Source organism: Rattus norvegicus, chromosome 7 (genome assembly GCF_021556685.1).
Source record: "Rattus norvegicus strain SHRSP/BbbUtx chromosome 7, alternate assembly SHRSP_T2T, whole genome shotgun sequence".
In the NCBI taxonomy this organism is placed as follows: Eukaryota; Metazoa; Chordata; class Mammalia; order Rodentia; family Muridae; genus Rattus; species Rattus norvegicus.
In genome coordinates this window covers 26504993-26512203 of record NC_141540.1, presented here as the reverse complement: position 1 = coordinate 26512203, position 7211 = coordinate 26504993, and the positions used below count along the sequence as shown (strand labels likewise).

General features: G+C 43.7%; 1 pseudogene across 1 annotated transcript; it reads left to right on the top strand.

The window, feature by feature from the left end:
• The first annotated feature begins 645 nt into the window (after positions 1–645).
• On the top strand, positions 646–7115 carry LOC148004579 (nucleolar RNA helicase 2 pseudogene; annotated as a pseudogene). Its single transcript, XR_015624553.1, has one exon. The product of XR_015624553.1 is annotated as a nucleolar RNA helicase 2 pseudogene (transcript).
• Positions 7116–7211: the final 96 nt, after the last annotated feature.

Sequence of the window (7211 nt, the reverse complement as noted above, 5' to 3'; positions counted from 1 at the left end):
AGTAGGGAGAGAGTGGGCAGCCTTGTCTAGTCCCTGACTTTAGTGGGATTGCTTCAAGTTTCTCTCCATTTAGTTTAATGTTAGCAACTGGTTTGCTGTATATGGCTTTTACTATGTTTAGGTATGGGCCTTGAATTCCTATTCTTTCCAGGACTTTTATCATGAAGGGGTGTTGAATTTTGTCAAATGCTTTCTCAGCATCTAATGAAATGATCATGTGGTTCTGTTCTTTCAGTTTGTTTATATAATGGATCACGTTGATGGTTTTCCTTATATTAAACCATCCCTGCATGCCTGGGATGAAGCCTACTTGATCATGGTGGATGATTGTTTTGATGTGCTCTTGGATTCGGTTTGCCAGAATTTTATTGAGTATTTTTGCGTCGATATTCATAAGGGAAATTGGTCTGAAGTTCTCTTTCTTTGTTGTGTCTTTGTGTGGTTTAGGTATAAGAGTAATTGTGGCTTCGTAGAAGGAATTCGGTAGTGCTCCATCTGTTTCAATTTTGTGGAATAGTTTGGATAATATTGGTATGAGGTCTCCTATGAAGGTTTGATAGAATTCTGCACTAAACCCGTCTGGACCTGGGCTCTTTTTGGTTGGGAGACCTTTATTTTTTTTTTTTTGGTTCTTTTTTTCGGAGCTGGGGACCGAACCCAGGGCCTTGCGCTTCCTAGGTAAGCGCTCTACCACTGAGCTAAATCCCCAGCCCCAGTTGGGAGACCTTTAATGACTGCTTCTATTTCCTTAGGAGTTATGGGGTTGTTTAACTGGTTTATCTGTTCCTGATTTAACTTCGATACCTGGTATCTGTCTAGGAAATTGTCCATTTCCTGAAGATTTTCAAGTTTTGTTGAATATAGGTTTTTATAGTAAGATCTGATGATTTTTTGAATTTCCTCTGAATCTGTAGTTATGTCTCCCTTTTCATTTCTGATTTTGTTAATTTGGACGCACTCTCTGTGTCCTCTCGTTAGTCTGGCTAAGGGTTTATCTATCTTGTTGATTTTCTCAAAGAACCAACTTTTGGTTCTGTTGATTCTTTCTATGGTCCTTTTTGTTTCTACTTGGTTGATTTCAGCTCTGAGTTTGATTATTTCCTACCTTCTACTCCTCCTGGGTGTATTTGCTTCTTTTTGTTCTAGAGCTTTTAGGTGTGCTGTCAAGCTGCTGACATATGCTCTTTCCTGTTTCTTTCTGCAGGCACTCAGCGCTATGAGTTTTCCTCTTAGCACAGCTTTCATTGTGTCCCATAAGTTTGGGTATGTTGTATCTTCATTTTCATTAAATTCTAAAAAGTTTTTAATTTCTTTCTTTATTTCTTCCTTGACCAGGTTATCATTGAGTAGAGCATTGTTCAATTTCCACGTATATGTGGGCATTCTTCCTTGATTGTTATTGAAGACCAGTTTTAGGCCGTGTTGGTCCGATAGCACACATGGGATTATTTCTATCTTTCTGTACCTGTTGAGGCCCGTTTTTTGACCAATTATATGGTCAATTTTGGAGAAAGTACCATGAGGAGCTGAGAAGAAGGTATATCCTTTTGCTTTAGGATAGAATGTTCTATAAATATCCGTTAAGTCCATTTGGCTCATGACTTCTCTTAGTCTGTCGACATCACTGTTTAATTTCTGTTTCCATGATCTGTCCATTGATGAGAGTGGGGTGTTGAAATCTCCCACTATTATTGTGTGAGGTGCAATGTGTGTTTTGAGCTTTAGTAAGGTTTCTTTTACGTATGTAGGTGCCCTTGTATTTGGGGCATAGATATTTAGGATTGAGAGTTCATCTTGGTGGATTTTTCCTTTGATGAATATGAAGTGTCCTTCCTTATCTTTTTGGATGACTTTTAGTTGGAAATTGATTTTATTTGATATTAGAATGGCTACTCCAGCTTGCTTCTTCTGACCATTTGCTTGGAAAGTTGTTTTCCAGCCTTTCACTCTGAGGTAGTGTCTGTCTTTGTCTCTGAGGTGTGTTTCCTGTATCTAGCTATTGGTGAACTTCTGGAGTGCATGCAGGGCCAGTTTTATAGATCTAAATGTCCAGAATGTCTATGATACAGATAACCACCATGACAACAAAATGTCTGAGAAGAGGTCCATTGAAATTCCAGTGTTGATAGAGTGGCTGAAGACTCATAAAACACCAAACAACCACTATAATGAAAATTTGCAGATGAGGAGGTGTGAAAGCCATGGTGACATATTATAGCTTCAACAACAATCATTTTCCACTATTATTGGGGAAGATGGCATGGGTTAAGTATGGACAGGAGAGGAGAGGGAGATAGTGAGATTGTGTCTTGTGATAGGAAATACACACACAGGGGGGGGGAGAGAAAGAGAGAGAGAGAGAGAGAGAGAGAGAGAGAGAGCGCAGACAAGTGAGCAGGTGAAATTGAATAATGTTAAGCGCTAGAAAGATCTTTAATGCCAAAGGGGTAGTTAACTAGTCAATGTCTGAGAAATAGCGGTGTTGTTTGAAATACAAACTCACAGTGATTGTCAGCATATGCATGAGAGTAAGCAAGCTCATACCAGAGGGTATCTTATGAACAGGGAAGTGGGGATAAGGACTGGAAATCCAACTACAAGGTGAGAGACCATTGGCACTTGACAGCTGCTGGGAGAGGGAAAGGCTGTTTTTGATGCCAAACCCTGAGAGGTCAATGATTCTCCAACTCACACTTCATGACTGAGATTAGTTGGTAACAAAAACTGGACCTGGTCGAGAGATATGAAGGGAAAGGGAGAGGCAGAGGGAGGGGGAAAGGGAAGGGGAGGCAGAGGAGGAGCAAAACAGGGAAGGGAGGGAGAGCGAGAGGTTGAAGAAGAGGAGGAGGATCAGAGGGGATGAAAAGGAGAGTGAGACTGGTCTTCAGTCTGGACAAACCAACCTCTGTTGACTAGTTTTGTTCTTGATGCTTCCCTAGGACACTTTCAGAGGCACAGTGCCATTACCTACGTTTACTCAGCTGGAGCCCTGTTTTCTACATCTTCTGACTCCTGGATCCCCAAGGGCTGTGACTGATAGGGCACACATCGGGTTAATAGGGGACTAAGGGGCATTTGAGGACTCCCATCACTGAAGAAGGGTTCATCGTTTCTCAGAACTGCATTCACGGCTGTGATTTAATAGAGCTCGGTGATGACAGGTTGAGTGTTTTCAGCTTTGCAGTGTGCCTAGCATTCTGTCTTCATCTGCATCATGACTGTGATCCACATGTAATGTCTCACTAGGAAATATTTGATTGCAGAAGAAGGAAGCCACACTAGCTGTGTGTAATTCTTGTCCCCAGTGGTTCAGCTTTTATCCATACTTAGAGGATCAGAACTTGTAAGACGCTCAACCACAGGTGCAGAGACCATCACACCCAGTTAGCACAGTGTCTGGTAGGGGAATCCACCTAGAGATGTAGATTCACAGGTCACCTCCACCACTGAGGCTCTAGTCAGGACCCGGAGCTGATTTACCTTAGATTCAGTTGAAGGAGATGGGGGAGGGGACAAAAATCACTGGAAGAGTCTGTAGTCTGAAAGACTTGCTTTCTCTGGAAAGTGTGGCAGGCATTGGTAATACTTATGTGACTTGGAAAGGAGAGTAGACACATGACTAATGGAATGACTCTAGAGTTGACAGGGAATTCTCTGACTTCCATTTCTCCTTCTGTGAGAAAATAATGAAGACTTAAATAATGAATAACTTAAGGAATGGTTTGTCCTGGCTCAGATGTAATGATGATACAGTATCTCATGGTGGGAAAAGCAGGGTATCCGCAGAAAAAGCAACTGATTTCCCTGTGTTCATGGTCAGGAATCCCAGGCAGCAGATGCTTGAGAATCTTGTTGCTTTCACAGTTTGATGCAGCTGGAAATGCACCCTGAGGAAATGTTCCAAAAATCATGCAGGGTGGGCCTTATGTTCCTTACAGAGAAACATCTCAAAAACACTCACAGATACTTGCCTAAAGGTTGGCACCTAAGCACCTGTCACAGTCACAAAGAAGGTTGATTTCTGGGAATGTAAGGAGCCCGTAGAAAGAAGTACTTTACGTTCAGAAAGTTTATTGTTTGATCAAGACAAATGCTGACCAAAAAAGGAGCTGGGTGGACATGGAGCAAAGAGCTTGGAAACTGCGTGTGTTTGTTTGTACTTGCGTGGCAAATGGAGGGGCACTATTGGAGGTGTGTGCTTGTTTGAATACGTGTGTCACTGTATGCCTGTGTTTGGAGATTCTCCTCCTATCTGCCTGGAAGGAGTTTTCCGTTTGCCTTTGGAGCATGATGTACAACACTCAGCGCCTCAACTGCGCTGCCTGGCTAGAAGCTGCCTAACTTCCCACCATAATGATTTAGACGGAAACTCACAACCATTGAGCCAGCCACAAGAAAATATTGTACATGACAAGGCAGTAATATAGTACCTTTGTCATGGTGTGTTTTCAGAGTAGTAGAAATTCTAACAGAAATTGCAGGGGAAGTAAGCACCATCTCTTTCCAAGGGAAGAAATTATTGAGAGATGCAGAGTGGATCACAAGTAGAAGGCTGCTGTGTCGCTCTCTCTCCTTTGCACACAGTTGAGGGACTGGCAGACCTGCGTAGCTCACACTGAAAAATACCAGGAAACTCCCCAGTGCATCCAAGTAGGGAGAAGACAGGGCTGAGGAGAGCAAGGAGATGCTGCCAATGCAAGCAGGAGGAAAAGTAGAAAGGAGAAGCCAAAATCGAAGACAGAAGAAGCAACGAAAGGAATGGAAAAGACTTGTTCCTCCAGAGCAAAAGCAGTGAAAGAGAAAGGGCCTTCTGAAGTTGATGTGTGTTCTGCTAAATCCAACAAGGACAAGAAGGAGGATGAGCCTCAAGACCACAATGCTTGTAAAAGCAAAACATCCCAGAAGAAAAGGAGTCCCTTGAGAAGAAAACAGCCAATGGGAAAAAAAATAAAACAGAGACAAAAACCAGGAAGTTTCTGAAGCAGAGGCAGACATGCCCAAGCCCAAGAAGAAGAAAGGGAAAGAAGTTAATGAGACAAGGGAGAGAAGAGCCCAGGCTCAAGAATGTCCTCTCCCATTCCGAACCAAACTCCAACTCCAGGGATGCTCCTGGGGAAGAAAATAGTAATGAGATAGAAAAGGAAATACTCATGGAGAAGAAAGGATTCTCTCTAATTTTCCCATACCCGAGGAGACTGTCAAGCTTCTCAAAGCTCAAAGCTTGAGGGGTGAACTACCCATTTTTTCTAAAAGCCAAGACATTCCATCATGTATACAGTGAGACAGACTTCATTGCCCAGGCATGGACAGTAAGCAGGAAGACCTTCTCCTTTGCCGTCCCTTTGATTGGGTAACTTAAAGGTGGACTACAAGAGAGGAAGAGAGGCCAAGCCAATCAGATACTAGTGCTGCATCTACAAGAGAATTAGCAAATCAAATGACCAAAGACTTCAGTGACATCGATAAAAGCTATCAGTGTTTTTTATGGTGAAACTCCCTATGGTGGTCAACAAGAACAAGTGCAGAGTGGGATTGATATCCTGGTTGGGACCCCAGCTCATATTGAGGATCACTTGCAGAATGACAAGCTAGATCTCACCAAACTTTAACATGTTGTCCTGGATGAAGACGACCAGATGTTAGATATTGGTTTGAAGATCAAGTGGAAGAAATTTTATGTATAGCATACAAGAACGATTCTGAAGGCAACCCGCAAACATTGCTTTTTCTCTGCAACATGGTCTCATTGGGTATTTAATGTTGCTAAGAAATACACAAAACCTACATATGAACGGGTGGACCTGATTGGGAAAAGACTCAGAAAGCAGCCTTAACTGTGGAGCACAGGAGACAGAGAGGACAGTGGTGAGTAGGGATGTGTTCCGAGGGTACAGTGGTCATCAAGGGGACATGTTCAACTTCTGTGAAACCAAGGACGGTGGCAGGAGCTGTCACAAAACACATGCATAAAGCAGGAATGCCCAGTCCTTACATGGGGACATTCTGCAGAAGCAAAAGGAAATCACCCTGAAAGGTGCTGAAATGGCAGTTTTGTGGGTTTACTGGCTGCAAGTGGGTTAGACATCCCCGAGGGTGACCTGGTTGTTCACAGCTGTACACCAATGGAAATGGAGTCTTTGATCTTTCAAGAAGAACAGGCAGAGCTGGAAGGATAGGGGTTTAAACTGCTTTTACCAAAGAAGAGTACCAGTTACCCCAGGTGGTGCAGAAAGCTAGCACTAAGTTTGAACGGATAGGTCTTCCTTCTGAAACAAATAATGAAAGCCTCCAGCAAAGATGCCATCAGACTATTGGACTCTGTGCCCCCACTGCCGTTGGCCATTTCAAGCGGTCGGCTGAGACGCTGACTGAGGAGAAAGGAGCTGTAGAGACCTGGCAGCTGCTCTATCTCCACAGATCAGGGGCCACATCGGTCGACCAGTGCTCCCTGATCCACTGCCCAGCAGCCTTTGAGACCGTGATACTGCAGTGCTTTGTTGAGATGTCCAACTTAGCTATGCTTGGAAGGAACTCGAGGAGCAGCTAGGCAAGAACATCGATGCCAAAATGAAGGGGATGGTCTTCCTCAAAGGAAAACCGGAAGTTTGTTTTGATGTCTGCACTGAAGCAGACACAAAAACACAGGTGAAGTGGCACGGTTGGAGATGCTGTCAGCTCACCATGGCCACTGAGGAGCCAGAGCTGAAAGGACCCCCAGAAAGATATCAAGGGGGCATGGGCAGCGGATGGCAGCCATGGTGATTTCATGGGACAGCAGGGTGGAAGCAGGAACTTCCTGGATCAGGGCAGGGACAGCAAGGAGGAAGTAGAAACTTCAGAGGACAATGACCAAGAGGTGACAATAAAAGGTACCAGATCCACAAAGAAAGGCCAGAAGTGGAGTTTATAGTAAAGTATTTGGTCAGTGAGTAAGAGCCAAGAAGAAACTCTTCACAATGGGCACCCCAGGGTCCCTCCTGCTCTCAAGTCCCCAGTGCTTCATTCCTTTTAGATGATTTATCAGCTCCCCTTCCTTGCAGAGAGGCTTCTGACCTGTCTGAGTAACCGTCATTCTGTCTTCCTTTTGGAAATAAGTAGGAATGGATGAATGAATGAATGAATGAATGAATGAGTGAATGAGTGAATGAATGAGTGAATGCATCCATACATAGTGTGAGGACGACAAAGTAATCGATCTGATATTGGGCCCT